Genomic DNA, 16,340 nt, shown 5'->3' on the forward strand with positions numbered 1-16,340 from the left:
CTTGAGCTTGGCAATTAAAGATGCACAGAATGTGAGACACAGTGAGTGGGTGCAGACATTTCCAACAAGGATAAGGGTGTCAGCAGAAACTGGTTACAATGGATTTTGGAGAAATCAGGAAAACTTTTTTTCCCCCCAGAAACCTTGGTTATCATAGGAGAGTCATGTAGTATAACTTATAACAAGAGATTGGGGCGAAGTTATGGAAGGCTTTGAATGCTGGTTTTTTGGTTTTATTCTATAGGTTATGGAGAATCACCAAAGATGGTTGAGTTTTAGAAGTTGTGTTTTAGCCAGTGCGTAATATGTGTGTGATGGAAAAAGGATTGGGAGAGGAAAGACCACTTAAAGACCACTTAAATTGGATTAAAGACTGCTTCAACCACCTACTTTTCAACTAAGAAGCCTGGTGTGGAGGGGGCAGGTTTCAGAGGATGGTGGAAATCTTATTATTGACATAAGAACTATTGCTGTTGTTTGTGTGTGTGTGTGGGGGGGGGGGATTGGGAGCTGGATAAGTAAAATATAGATTTTTTAAGCTCTTTGTCCAAAAGCAGATAGTCTTGTTTCCTAAAAACATGCGTGGAAGTTGAGGATACAAAAGCTAATCAAATACTTCCTTGAGATGGAAGGAAGCAAGAGACTGTTCCCAGAGCATTAAAAAGCTTTATACCCCCAATCCTTTTCTCACTTTACATAGTCTTCAGTGGTATCTTCTAATGTGGTTTTTTTTTTTCCCCTTCAGTTTGCTTTTCTCTTTCATAAGTAAATTCACAGTTCAGTGAGCATCCATGTGAGGCTAAATGTGTGTTGCTTTCAACTGAATGGTTTCTAGGTTAATGATATTTATTCTTATAAATATTAGCAACAACTTTTTTCTATACAATTATTTGAAAAAAATAAAATGAACCTAATATATTTAACAAAACACTCAATTTGCCTGAACTTCAGTAAACAAAGATGGCACCACTCCCCAAATGGAATATGGGCCACCCAGACAGAGCTATGTACAGTAGCTTAAATTTAAAATGTTAATTCATCAACTGGTATATGGAAATACAAATGTGAATCACTGCAGGTAATTCAGTGATATCATACCTATAATGAGTGTTAAAAGAAGTGTATATTGAATAAAAGTTTGATTTATGACATGCATAACACAATGTATTAATTATTTGCATAAACCTTTCCTTAAGAACTTTTTATTTTTAACTCTGGACTCATTGTTGGGAATCCTCTCTGGTCCTTCTCAACACTCAGTCTTTCTTAACTTTGAGATTCAGAGAAATTTGGAAGTATTGGCCTAAAGAACATCAATGGTAGTCAAAACTTGACCACATAACTCCCCAATACTAGACCTTATTTTGGAAATCCCAAATCATTCTCATTTTACTTTTCACAGGGCCAACTTGCACATTTGAGTGATCCAGAAGCAATTATGTGGATGTGATGTCTCAATTTCATTTCAGGGCTAAAAAGATGAAGACAATTTCAGTGGATTTTGGAAGCTAGAAAGAGTCTTTTTAGTCTGCATGACTATTATTGTCTTTCTTCACTTAGGGGTTCTGAACTGTTTTTTGTATGGCATGGACTCTGTTGGCAATCTAATAAAGCCTATGGAACCCTTTGCAGGAAAAAATGTTTTAAAATTCCTAAACTAAAATATTTACAATTAGAGAGAAAGCCAATTGGATTGAAACATAGTTATCAAAATACTGAAAAACAAATTTATGTTACAGTAACACATGTACCTCTTTATTAACACTTTAAATAACAATGTTCAGAGGCAGGTCTAATGACTACTGCGATTTTGACACAATGATAAGTGTTGACTACATTTCGAAATATCTGCTACAACTATAAAGTGATTTGAAAAATATATGCAATTTCTCCTGGTGAGAGTTAACGGGTACTGCTAATATGACAGTGGTTTGTTGTCAACATTTATAATGGAAAGAAATGTTTCATTTTAATCTGAGATTAGTACAAGTATTTTCCCATTCCAAGGTCACAGACCCTGCGGCCCAAGTTCTGTTAGTAGGTAGACCTCAGGTTAAGAACATATATATTAAAGGATTATTTCTAAGTAAAACATAAGGCATCAGAGATTATATGGACACCTACTCAGGCAGCATGGAGATGACCCGCTGTTATTCTGGGAAGGTTTCCATTGAGCTTGCTCACCATAACCAGCAAATAGCATCACGTGTTACCCAGAGTAGATGTTCAGTGCATTGACTGACCGTAAAAAGATAGCATTGGGGAAACAACTGAGGGAGATTGGATTTGGCTGTCTAAACGTCCTTTCTGCCCTAATATTCTGAGACTCTATGGCTCTCTGACAAGAGCAGAAGGAATTTCACAGAAGCCAACTAAGAGGGAAGTGACCACAAGAGACAGCACGGGGAGGGGATGGAACAGCAATGCAGAGCAGTGGGGGTGAAGTGGGACGGTTGTTGAAAATTCAGCAGTGAGCCCTAACTCCATCCCTGAAATAAAGATCCAGATCAGGAAATGGGGCTGTCATATCTAGTGACCACAGAGGGTAACCAAAGGCCAGAGAAGCAGCTGAGGCTGCCCAGCTGTTTTTTCTGCTGCATGTCTATCAGCATGGGCAATGGACAGGAAATTCATTCATCAAGACTCTGGTTTATAATACTCTTGATGAGGAAATTATTTGTAAGCCTAAAGTCTTTTTGTGTTTCTGACAAGAGTCATTAGCTGAAAGTTTTCATTGAGGGTGTCCCCCACCTCACCATCTAGAAAAGAAAGAAGGCTCAATTCACACAACCCTGTGAAGTTCCTGGTAGGACCAAGTGTTAGAAATAAGACAACCACAATATAAAGAAATAGTTAAGGTTAATAATAGTTGTAAACTAGATACAGATGGATGTATTTATTTCAGTTGAGACATTTACCCAACTTAACACTTTTGTATCAGAGCCTCATGCTGTACAAGAAAATAATAAAATGGCTATTATTTTTAAAGTATGCCTACCATGTATCAGGTACCTCACAACAGCCCTTGGTGCATTATTAGCCCCTGTAGTGGGTTGAATGGTGGCCGCAGTAGAAGATACGTCTACCCAGAACCTGTGAATGTGATATTATGTAGGGAAGAGTTTTTGCAGAGAAATTAAGGATCTTGAGATGATCATCCTGGACTATTTGGGTGGCGCTTAAATCCAATTACAAGTGTCTTTATAAGAAGAGATGATTCAGACGGAGAAGAAGGCCATGTGTAGGTGAGGTGTGGGAGTGGTAAATCGCTAACTCATGGACAGACAAGGATACTGTTGGCCACCACAAGCTAGCAGAGAGGCACGGAACGTATTGTCCCTCAGAGGCTCCAGAAGAAAGCAATCTCGCCAGCATCTTGATTTCAGACTTCTGGCTCTCTGAACTGCACAAGAATAGATTTCTGTTGTTTCCAGCTACCTGATTTCCTCTAGGATGTACTCAAGGCTTTGAGAATCCAGGAACAATTGTTGTACTATTGACAACTGCTTATGTGGCTGTGGACAGTCACTAACTAGGTAGGACCTGGGTCAGGTGTGCTTACCACTCTGCTGCCCGACCAGACATGTAACTTAAGTAATCCAAGTTGAAATAATACTATTAGAGCAACAATAATTCAGTACAAAGGTGAATCCCATGCCTGAAATCAGACTGCTTGGATTTGAGTCCAGCTTTTCCACTTAGTAACTATGAGACCATGGGGAAGTTATTTAACCTCTCTGTGCAACTTTATATATATATATATGTAATGGGGAGAATTCAAGAGAAGCCTAAGGAAATATGACCACAGGTGTAATGTGATTTTCTGTATGAAATTCTTGAACAGAAAAAAGGCATTAAGTAAAACCTGAGGAAATCTGAATAAGGTATGAACTTTGCATAATAACAATGCATCAATATGGGTTTACTATTGTAACAAATATACTGTATAATCTAAGGATGTTACTGATAAGGAATAATAAGGATGCCTGGGTGTGAGACCTGTGGGAACTCTCTGTACTAATTAATCTAAAACTGTTTTTGGGGCGCCTGGGTAGCTCAGTCGGTTAAGTGTCTGACTTCAGCTCAGGTCATGATCCCATGGTTCGTGGGTTCAAGCCCTGTGTCGGGCTTTGTGCTGACAGCCAGCTCAGAGCCTGGAGCCTGTTTTGGATTCTTTGCCTCCCTCTCTCTCTGACCCTCCCCTGCTCACGCTGTCTCTCTCTCAGAAATAAATTTTAAAAATTAAAATAAATAAATAAAACTGTTCTAAGATATCAAATTAAATTAAATATTGTTTTCTGTTTATTTTTTATTTATTTTAAAAAATTTTTGGGGCGCCTGGGTGGCTTAGTCGGTTAAGCGTCCGACTTTCGCTTAGGTCATGATCTCGCGGTTCGTGGGTTCGAGCCCCGCGTCGGGCTCTGTGCTGACTGCCAGCTCAGAGCCTGGAGCCTATTTCAGAGTCTGTGACTCCCTCTCTCTCTGACCCTCCCTGCTCACGCTGTCTCTCTCTCTCTCCTAGAAATAAATAAAACATTAAAAAAAATTTTAATGTTTATTTTTGAGAGAGAGAGAGAGAGAGAAAGAGCGCAAGTGGAAGAGGGGCAGAGAGAGAGGGAGACACAGAATCTGAGAGCCAGATGTGGTCCTGGAACTCACAAGCTGTGAGATCATGACATAAGCCAAAGTTGGATGCTTAACCAATTGAGCCACCCAGGTGTCCCTAAATATTGATTTTTAAATGGGTAGAATAGTAGTACCTTACCTAACAGTGTGAAAAAAAGATTTAGAACAGTGCCTGGCACATTGTAAGGGCAATTATTTGCTATTGTTGTTTAAGATTAGTATCAACACCAAGGTAATTGTATTTTTCATATTCCATAGAACAGGCTAAATGATTTCTTTCTAAAGTATATTGTTAGAGTGAAGTTGTTTGAAAATGTTACTTTAACTTTGGTTTTGTCTCACTCCAAAGGTAGGTTCAGCCAAGTAAAATTCGTAAATATTCTCTTATATCTCAGTATTTCTTGGTTTTTGGATTTTCAAACTGATTCCTGACAATCTTCCTACTCCCTACATATAGCTAAAATGAATAATCCAGCTTGCTTATCTGAGAACAAGAAAAAAAAAAATACTTGCAAATATAGCTTTGAAACATGGTCCTTATGTGTTAAAAAAAATCGGTTATCGGCTTCCATGTTTTAAAAGCACATATATTCCATTTTACCCTTTTCTTGGAAAATTAAACAGAGTGAATTACAGTGACTCCTCCCTTGCTGTTTTGATGACTCACAACATAGACAAATAACTCATTTCTTATATGTTCATTTAGGATCTTATCTCAGTGAAGGAACATTTTTATTGTTAAAGAATGACACACAACTGACCAATGTAAGAAGTGAGGCTTCTTATGGGAATGACGGTAAGAAGGAGGGACATCCAGATTTAAGTGGATCTTTCCAACCTTGCCTGAAGCCTTGCATCCTAAGGGCCTGAGACAGCAAGAAAAAAACAACAAAATGTTGCACACTTTCTTGCCTGAAACAATGCTTCCTACCCAAAGTAAAAAATGCTATTGTCTAGAGGAAACTACTCTTCTAGAGGCTGATGGGTACACTGAAGAGAGTTTGAGGATGGGCTGCTGTACTAACAAGAAATAAGCAAAGGGTAGACACAAGCAGTAGTGGGGGTCCTCTGTGTCATAGGGATATAACATGCAGTGTTTTACAAGGGAAACCAGACTTGGTTGTTCAGTACAAAAAGCTCAATAATATCTGGGCTTTTTAAATAACCAAGGTCAAGGCCTGGGTTTGAGTTTAGAGATTTATGAGTCAACACTACCCCAGGTTCCTTATCTGAACTATCATCTAAATGGACTTGCCCTTTGGACCTCTCTGAGAAAGAGAATTTTTTTTTCAGGAAAACCCGTCTTGAAAGGTCTTTGAATTATATAATGCCTTCAAAATGCAACAGGAAACAATTCAAACCTGGATTTTCTCAGGGAATCAGGCTACAATTTTTAAATTTGATTCTAGATCTCCCTGACAGTAGTCTAGGTAAATAGTTGTAAAGCTTTCAATATCTCTATTCTTTCTTCTGAAACTACTAAGATGGAAATGAGTCTAGGGATGGTAGTATATACATGAAGAAAAAAGGCTTTCCCTAAGCAAATATTTTTTTTGTTTAATTGTTAAACAAAGGTAAGCAATTTTCTTCACTGTGGGGCTTCTTAAAGTGTTTTAATGAGCATTGTGATTTCTGATATGGGAGATTTAATCATCTGTATTAACTAAACTATAGGAACATTTCCTCATCACTGCAAGGATTAACAGCTTTCTTCAGAACAGACTTTGGGAGACAATATTGATACATTATGATCTGAAGTCCATACTTTGTTCAGTGTTCTTCCTCCAGCAACACACATAAAAATAAATCATTCTATTGATTGAGTTAACATTTAAATCCTGTCTTCCTAATCCTTGATTGCCCAAAGTTTAGACCCTAAACCATTTCAAAATTAATTTACACCATGCAATAAATATCCAATAATCCACCAAGGTCTGGACTGAGACCAAAGCCGACAACTGCATTTTCCATGCTTTCAAGCTATTAATGCTCCAGATGTCCTAATTTTATCAATGCATAGGAATATTTGCCAAAAACAAACAAACAAACAAACAAACAAGAAACAAAAAAACAGAACCAAAGAACAAACCCTCCCCAAACATAAGCAACTAACACACATTTTCTTCTATCAAAAAACTTTCATTATATGTGTTTTGGTTGGAATTTTAAAACTTTGAGCTCCTTGATATGAAGAAAATTATTCACTACTTTAAAAAATGTTGAAACTACTGTTGAGCCCTCCACTGCACTAGGCATCAGTTGAAAGAAAGCATGGCACACGCTCCTAGGCTACTTAGTGCAGGGAAGGGACTATCTGCCAGTACAGCTTCACCCAGAGTAGCTCTGAGACAACAGGTTGTAGGACAGGCAGGCAGTTTTCATACTTCCTCAAAGTCCCTCATATCTGACAGCTCCTTGGAGGCACATTATGTTTGAAAGTAATCAAGCCCAACAATATATAGATCCATTGTTTCTGCTGTATAAAAATCCAACATACCATCTTTAATAGATGCCAGCTACATTTGCTTTGAAAAGCTTTTCTTCTTTCTCCTTTTCCAGTTCTTGAGACATCACCAGGCTAACGACATTTTGAATAGCTTGTTAGAATAATTTATTTGCCATTAAACTGACTGGTAGGATTCAATGAATGGGCATCAGCAACAATCAGAAAAGTCTATAAAATGGCAGTTGAAAGTAATAAATCTTCCACGGACCTCCTCAAGGACATTCCTTAAACATAATTGCTGGTGACCATTTCTCCCAGTTTTTCTTAGAAAAAAAAAACCTTGGGGTGCCTGAGTGGCTCAGTTGGTTAAGTGTCTAACTCTTTTTTTAAAGTTTTATTTTTATTCACTTTTTACTGTTTTCTTTATTTCTGAGAGAGAGAGAGAGAGAGAGAGACAGTGTGAGCAGGGGAGGGTCAGAGAGAGAGGGAGGCACAGAATCTGAAACAGGCTCCAGGCTCTGAGCTAGCTGTCAGCAGAGAGCCCAACAAGGGGCTTGAACCCACGAACCATGAGATCATGACCCGAGCCGAAGTCGGATGCTTAACCGACTGAGCCACCCAGTCGCCCCACTTTTATTTTATTTGAGAAAGAGACAGTGCAAGTGAGGGAGGAGCAGAGAGAGGGTGAGAGAAAATCTCAAGGAAGCTCCATGCTGCCAGTGCAGAGCCTGATGCCAGCAGTGAACTCTTGAAACTGTGAGATCATGGCCTGAGCCAAAACCAAGAGTTGGACACTTAATTGACTGAGCCACGCAGGCGCCCCGAGTGTCTGACTCTTGATCTCAATTCAGGTCCTGATCTCAGGGTCTTGAGTTCAAGCCTCACATTAGGCTCTGCACTGGACATGAAGCCTACTTTAATATAATAATAATGTTAATAATAAATAAAAACCATTTTTATTCTTGCAGCCACTATATTACATCTCTTTTCTTAAAGTTTATTTACTTATTTTGAGTTAGAGAGAGAGCTTGAGAAGGATGGGGCAGGGTGAGAGAGAATCCCAAACAGGCTCCACAGTGTTAGCACAGAGCCTGATGCAGGGCTCAAACTCAGAAACAGCGAGATCATGACCTGAGCCGAAATCAAGAGTCAGATGCTTAACAAACTGAGCCATCTAGGTGCACTTAAATTGTATCTTTAAAGTAAAAAAAAAAAAGAAAAAAAGAAAAAGAAAAAGAAGAAGAAGTCTAAAATCCTTCCACTTTGAAAGATTTTTTTTTAAATTAAAAATGCCTGTCTCACCTGCTCTCTTACAGTGGCCTAATGAGGAATGCATTTTTAAAAAATTTGTTAGGGCAGACTCTTGGCATTTAAACTCACCCTAATCACCTACCTGTGCAGCTAGAGAGGATTGTGGGGCCATGGGGATTTTCCAGGTATTGTTTTGCTCCCCAAATTCCAAGTCATGAATAATTCAAGAACAGAGACGCTAGCTAATCAGACTTTCACTGGACTGAAAGAATATTAACAACACAAGTATGTAGACAGTCTCACCATGGAATACCTGCCTGCATAGTTCTGACCCTGCCTTTTCTGCCAAGAACACCTTTTGCACAGTTAGGATTCCACAGGACTCCACAGGTTATCAGAGCCAACTAGAACTGACCATGATTCTTACTGTGGGCTGACAGTATCCAGTGTCTCTATGCCATGTCTGGAAAAAACTGTTGGTAATGGTGGAGTTATCAAGTAGAGACCTCCATTATTCTTGGAGCCTTCCTTGAGCTCTTGATTTCTCTCCTTCCCTACACGAGTTCCATTTGTAAATCCTGTCTATTTTGGAAGTATGTCCAGGATCTAACCACTTCTTGCTACCTTTCTTGTCTGAGCTTTCAACATCTCTGGCCTCAACTACTGAAATAGTCTCTGATAGGTCTCCCTGCTTGTCTGCTCAGAGCGATTCTTTCAAAACATTGGGTACATCATGTCCCACCAAAACCCCATAAAAACTTCCTTCCTCTCTCAGAATATAAATCCAGAGTCCTGCCCATGGCCCACAAGACTCTCCTAATGAGCCCCACACTTCCCCTTGCCTCTCTGGCCTGTCCCTTATTACCTCCTCGTGGTCACCCACTCTGTCCAACCCAATCTCACCAGCTACCTGTCTCTTCCCAAATACCCAAGACCTTATCATTGATCTTCCGCCAGAAAGCCACGTGTTTTCCTCCTTGACTTCCAGGGTGTTGCCTAATGCTACCTTATCAGAAGCTTCTCTGGCTACCCGACCTTGACCATATTCTGGCCTCTTATTATCCTTTATTTTTCTTAGCATGTATCAGTGCCTGGTATCTTTATTTGTTTGTGAGTTTATTGTCCATCTCTTCTAGGAATGTAAGCTCCATAAAGGAGACACTTTGTCAGTTTTAATCAATGCTGTATTCCCAGAACACTGCTTGGGACACAGTAGGATCTCACCAGGTATCTGCTGAATGAATGAGTGAATGAATGAATGAATGAATGAATGAGTCAGAACCAGTTTTTACCAGTAATGCCACTGCCCATTGCAGCCCCAGAAATAAGTGATGATGCTTATCAGAAAAAACATTTTTTTGCTTAAACCAAGGAATCCTAACCTCTGGATAGACCATTTGAATTATCTTTTGAAAAAAAAAAAATACTTAACAGTTTTGCAAGCTGTGAATGAGTAAATCACTTTGCAATGGCATACCGTTTACTTCATAGATAGGAAAATAGGGGCGCAAAGAGAGAGTCTAGTTCTAAGTCAAATCAGGATAAACTCCTCTTCACTGATATTTTATGAAAAATCTTGTCTTTGGGCTTTTTGCACAAACTAAAGTTTGTTTTAAACTTCAAACTAATTTCCCATACCTGAAGTGGATACGTTTCTTAAGCAGGACTAACATTTAAGATTTACATCAGATTTGTCAAGTAAGAACTGTCTTCTTTTAACTAAGTGTGACTCAGTACTGAACTCCAAATTTGGGTGGAGGGTGACTGCATGTGGAGGACCAGGAGTTAATCCTGAGTCATTTCCTGGCCACAGGATATGCCTGTGACCGCTTACTTCTGGACTCAGTGTCAGGCTTGGCTCCCCACAAGTGGTGTCTCCTTCCCCTGTAGGGCCAGGCAGCATGCTTTGTTTCATTTGTTTTTAAGTGATTTGTACCAGACTTTAATCAGAGAGGGAATAAAAAGATGATTGTGTGATCCAGGGCCACAATTCTGCCTCATTTTTGGTGGTGAATGACCCACAGGATGAACAACAAAACAAACCAAAAGGAAGACAGCTGGAGACAGAGATAGAGCTGGAGACAGAGTCTAGAGATTGAGAGCAGACATGCTTAAAGGTTTCTTGGAGATTTAATTTCTTGCTGACAGCTACTTGACAATTCTATGAACATCTTCTATCTATCAGGAGGCAGTTTGCCTGCTGATGCTAAGCTCAGGTTGGAGGAAGCGTTCTGTCTCCAGGGCTCTGCTGCCTGAGCAGCTCAGTGACACTGGGCAGGTTACAAGTGTCTCATGCCTCAGTTTCCTCATTTGGTAAATCAAAATAAAGTAGTCCCTACTTCATCGAGGTATTGTGAGAATGAACTAAGGCAATATTAACAAGGTGTTTAACAATGCCTGCTAAATGGGAAGAGCTCTCAATAAAGCTAACTACAGTAAACATGAATCCTGAGTGAAATTAGAGGGGGTTTTGGCATGAAGGGAATGAAGGCTCAGCCTAGGTGCCACCTTGTGCAGGTGTCTGGGAGTGGCTGGGGGCTGCAGGCAGCTCCAAGTGAGGACAGGGAACCCAGATTACCATGAGGAAGCATTTCTGGTGAACTGCCTAAGGAGATATCATGAAGGAAGGGACTGGATTCTCCAAGTCTTTTATAGTTTATCATGGTTTGTTTGTCTTCTTTCTTCCTTCCTTCTTTCCTTCCTTCCTTTCTTCCTTCCTTCTTTCCTTCCTTCCTTCCTTCCTTCCTTTCTTTCTTTCTTTCTTTCTTTCTTTCTTTCTTTCTTTCTTTCTTTCTTTCTTTCTTCTTTTTCTTCTCATTTTAAGTAGATAGACATTTTCATAACTAATTTATTTCCAAATTTGCATTCCTTTTCTTGAAGAGGGCACCCAAAATCATATAATGTTTGGGCTCTTCACAATATAAATTTATCCCAGAATGGTATAATTAAATCTTCACCATAATCTTGAGAAGTGGATATTATCACTAGTTCACAGACTGGAAACTAAAGTGCTCAGAGATCAATGGGATCCCCAAGGATATAGAGTAGGACCTGGCAGGGCTGCTGTTTGAACCCAGGTCTCTCTACACAAAAAATGTAAATTCTTCCCACTGCACCCAACTTCCTCCCATCAAGGGTGTCATGAACTCTAAAAAGGAAGCTCCAGACTCGAACAGTACCTATATTCATAGCAGCATTATTTACAATAACCTAAAGGTGGAAACAACTCAAATAGCCGTGAACAGACGAGAAAGATAAACAAAATGTGCTTCATCCACACAGTAGAATACTATTTATGAAAAAGGAATGAAATTCTATAACATCTACAATGTGGATGAGCCTTCACAACATTATGCTAAGTGAAATAAGCCACATATAAGAGGCTATATTGTATGATTCTACTTATGTGAGTTTCCTAGAATAGTCTAATTCATAGATATAGAAAGAATGAGTAATGGTTGACAGGGGTCAAGGACACAGGAAGTTATTGTTTAATGGGTACAAAGTTTTGGTTTGGGATGATAAAAATTCTGGAGATAGATACTGTTGAAAGTCACACAACAATGTGAACGTAGTTAATGCCAATGAATTATACAGTTAAGAATGGTTACGGTGATAAATTTTGTTATGTATATTTCACCACAACAGAAAAAGTAAACTCCAGACTAGAATGTAAGGCCTAGGCCACAACAGATTTCTCTAGCACTTAATACACTGTGGACATTATTCACTAAGATGACGGGAGACTATTCCATATCCTTCTTTAAAATAATTTTTCTGAAAGTCTTGAATATGAAACAAAGGCATCCACTTCCAGATTCTGCACTTTCGAATTACACACATCCACAAGTTACCCAAAGCATGCTGCAAAAGGCCCACCCTGCTGTGTATCACACACATAGATGCATCAAGGTCAGATCCTAAAACAAAGTATCCATTTCCACCGTCTTCTTTCAGCTCCTCACTGTGAAACATTTTCTTAGAAAGACAACTAGAGGTGGACTTCTCACTGGTACTTGAAATAAAGCAAGTGGTATACCAAGACCATCCCAAGAGCTGGCAGTCCTCACTAAGGTCCCCGGGGTTTGAATTGGACCCCCAGGTTTACTCAGGAGTGTTCTGAGGTGCCTTGAGGCTGGCTCAGCTGAGCCCTATTGTCATTCTCTAATATGGATGACTGGCTGCATCTGGAGATACCCCAACCCAATTACAGTGAGTCAGATGGGCTCACATGGCTTCCTGAAGTTAGGGCTCCATTGAACTCAGCCCATTTCTAAATCTCAGAAGGAAAGGCTAGTTGAAGGGCAGAGTGTAAGAGTACTGCTTCCCTGAGCTGTGTTACTCCCCCTGCCCTCCTCCGCCTAGCTCAGATCCTTTCAAGAGGGTCAAACCCCCAGAGTGAGTGAGATCCCCAGGCTGGAACTATGAGCAATCAGGACAGTATAATTCTATCCATGGGGCTGACTAGCCTGTATAAAATTGTATATGATGTGACAGGATCTCTTGATTTTTAAAGAATATACAGACTCCTTGGACAACCTACAAGTAATGGGAACTGGTTGTAAGAATACACGCTGCCCCAAAAGTGACAGGATCTTGTGAAACTCAGGAAGATGGAGCCTCAGAGAAATCCGATCTGGAGAGCATGTGGCACCCATAGCGATTCTCAGCCTACTTGCTTTCTCATGCTTTCTCCTTGACAGAGTGAGTTTGCAGACCTGACTCTAGTGTACCGTTCATGTGGCACAGGGTCCCTTCTTTGCTACTTTGACTATGATACTCTCAACCCATCACTTTATCTTCAGCTCATTGTGTCTTTCTTCTACCCTGGGCTTCTTTCTTTTTGACCTTCTTTTAGCTGCCAATTCCTCAAGACATTGATTCACTCAAGAAGCATCATTTTCCCTCTAACCTGATGTCTTCTCCCTGCTAGCTTCAGCTTCAGTGCCAAACCCTTGATTTTTAGTCTGTGCTTTCCAGTTAAATTCGATATATAAAGGAACAGAGGTAATTAATCTGGGTGGCTTGGATAAGGGGACACTGTTTTCACTTAGGATACCTAATGAGGTGCTGGTTAGTTTAGCATAAATGGCATGCACAAAGACTTGGAAGTAGGGGAGGGAATGAAGATTGAGTTGTTGGAATTGGAGACAGGAGAGATAAAGCAATGGATTATGATTTTAAGAACTGGGGTAGAAGTCTATACATAGGATAGTACAAGGTCCTCAATTTAAGTACAGGGTCAAATTGAGTGTCTGGAAGTTCCCCCAGGACCTTGCTCCTGCTACCTGCCTCCAGTTGACAGAGAGGCATAAAGATGGTCTGGACCCGGTGTTAAGCCACTCTCATTCATATTTCATTGGCATGAGCTAGTCATTGGAATTCTTTTAACCGCAAGACAGGCTGGGAGAGGTCGATTATTGGTGGCAGCTAAATCCTTAGAGAAAACTTTCTAGGGAGTGGTCACATCCACAGTTGTGCAGGTATGCTTGATCCCAGCTCATCCAAAGTGTCTGATGATGGTTGCCAGGGAGGTCAGTGGGTAGACAGACAGCTCAATGACCAGGGCAGCACTGGTCAGTCCAAGGTATTTTAGGCAGTCTTTTGGGGTGTAAGACTGTCTTTCAAAATGAGACTTGACGGGGGCATCTGGTGGCTTAGTCAATTAAGGGTCCGACTTCAGCTCAGGTCGTGATCTCATAGTCCATGAGTTTGAGCCCTGCATCGGGCTCTGTGCTGACAGCTCGGGGCCTGGAGCCTGCTTCAGATTCTATGTCTCCCTCTCTCTCTGCCCCTCCCCCTCCCATGCTCACGTGCACACACACACACACACACTCTCTCTCTCTCTCTCAAAACATTAAAAAAAATTTTTTTAAATATTTTCATTTATTTCTAGGAAAGAGAGAGAGAGACAGCGTGAGCAGGGGAGGGTCAGAGAGAGAGGGAGACACAGAGTCCGAAATAGGCTCCAGGCTCTGAGCTGGTAGTCAGCACAGAGACCGACGCGGGGCTCGAACCCACGAACCGTGAGCTCATGACCTAAGCGAAAGTCGGACGCTTAACCGACTAAGCCACCCAGGCGCCCCTAAAAAAAATTTTTTTTAAGTGAGATTTGACAATTTCATGTTTAGTCTATAGGAAAAGGTGGATTTCAAGTAGAGAATTGTCAAGAACTGTGAAGGACCTGAGATTTTCCTTGCAAGCTAACAAGTTAGCTTATCACAAATTCATGGAGGCTGACAGGCACATGAGGTGCCTAGGTCAAAGATAATGGACTATGTAATTCACAGTAATAGCAATGGCCAGAGGGGCAGCGCTTTCTTTTACCAGTTCCCCAAGGCCAGTTCCCAGGAGGTGACACAAAAGGGAAGGAGTGGCGCATGCTCATGTGATGGCCTGTGTTACAAGAAAGGAGCCCCAAGCTTAGGGAAACTGAATCCTGTATCATGGGCAATAAGCATGCTTGCTCCTGTTCCGGGAGGTGACACATCTCTGTCTTCCAAAGCTGGAAGCAATGTGCTCTTTGTCCTACGGACAGTATCTCTACCTTCAAAGGCTATTCACTTTGCAAACACCTTTGAAAAGATAATCTAGAACAAAGGCAGTCAGTGCCTCTGCTTGCAAGATGTGCAGAAATGTGGGAGATATTTGGAGAATCGTCTTCCAGGAAAGATGTTCCTCTTTAGCCAGAAGGAGTGTTTTTATTTTTTTATTTTTTTATTTTTTTTAAAAAAAAATTTTTTTTTTTAATGTTTTATTTATTTCTAGGAGAGAGAGAGACAGCGTGAGCAAGGGAGGGTCAGAGAGAGAGGGAGTCACAGACTGAAACAGGCTCCAGGCTCTGAGCTGGCAGTCAGCACAGGGCCCGACGCGGGGCTCGAACCCACGAACCGCGAGATCATGACCTAAGCGAAAGTCGGCCGCTTAACCGACTAAGCCACCCAGGCGCCCCTGAAGGAGTGTTTTTTAGATAGCAGCTTCCTTTACTGAATCCTTCTGCTCCAGACTCCTAGCTATTGGCTGGCCCTGGGGCTCAGTTCTCAGAGCTCTTCCTTATCTACCTTCCCTTCCTTGGGATCTCATTCAGCCTCTTATCTTTAAATCCATGTTGATGATCTCAAATTTCCAGTTCACGCTTCAACACCACCCCCACTCCCAGACTCAGATATCAAGTTGCCTATGTGGCATCTTCTCTTGGTTATGTGCTAGAGGTCTCAAGCATAACGCATTTTTTAGTCCCATCCTCCACGTGAAACCTGATCTTTACCCAGGGTAACCCCTCTTAGGAAAGAGTATCATACATTCAGTTGCTCAGGCCAAAACTCTTCCATATGCACACCAATATTCCACGAGCCTTATTCTGTTTTCAAATTATAGCCTGTCTCTGACCACCACTGTCCTCCTACATCATCAACATCCTAGTCTCAATCACCTCGTCTCTGTCCTAAACAACTACCATAAATTTCTAATCAGCCTCTTGCCTTCTAATCTTGTCCCATACATTATAACCTCCATGGCAGCCAGAGTAATTATTTTTAAATGCAAATCAAATAATATTATTCTGCTTTCGACCTTCCAGTGACATTCCAAACACATTTAGAATAAAGTTCAAGGTAAAGACGGCATGCACTCTGGCCTCTGCCTCTAAACTTGACCTCATTTGCTACCCTTCCCATCCATTTCTGCCTTCACTGTCTTTGAAAATGCCGAGCATGAGGCTGTTTCAGGGCTCTGCTTTGCTGCCTGAGTCAGTTAGGGCTCTGTCAGATGTTGGCTGAGCAGAGAACTCTTCCCTGACTATCCTAAATAAAATGACATACCCTCTCTACCCCTCTTTCCTTTTACCCAGCTTTATCATTTTTATTCAACTTTCTTATTGCCTGATTTAATAAAAAAAATTTTTTTTAATGTTTTATTTATTTCTAGGAGAGAGAGAGAGAGACAGTGTGAGCAGGGGAGGGTCAGAGAGAGAGAGAGTCACAGGCTCTGAAACAGCCTCCAGGCTCTGAGCTGGCAG

Source organism: Hyaena hyaena, unplaced genomic scaffold, assembly GCF_003009895.1.
Source record: "Hyaena hyaena isolate Hyena2069 unplaced genomic scaffold, ASM300989v1 scaffold_126, whole genome shotgun sequence".
NCBI lineage: Eukaryota > Metazoa > Chordata > Mammalia > Carnivora > Hyaenidae > Hyaena > Hyaena hyaena.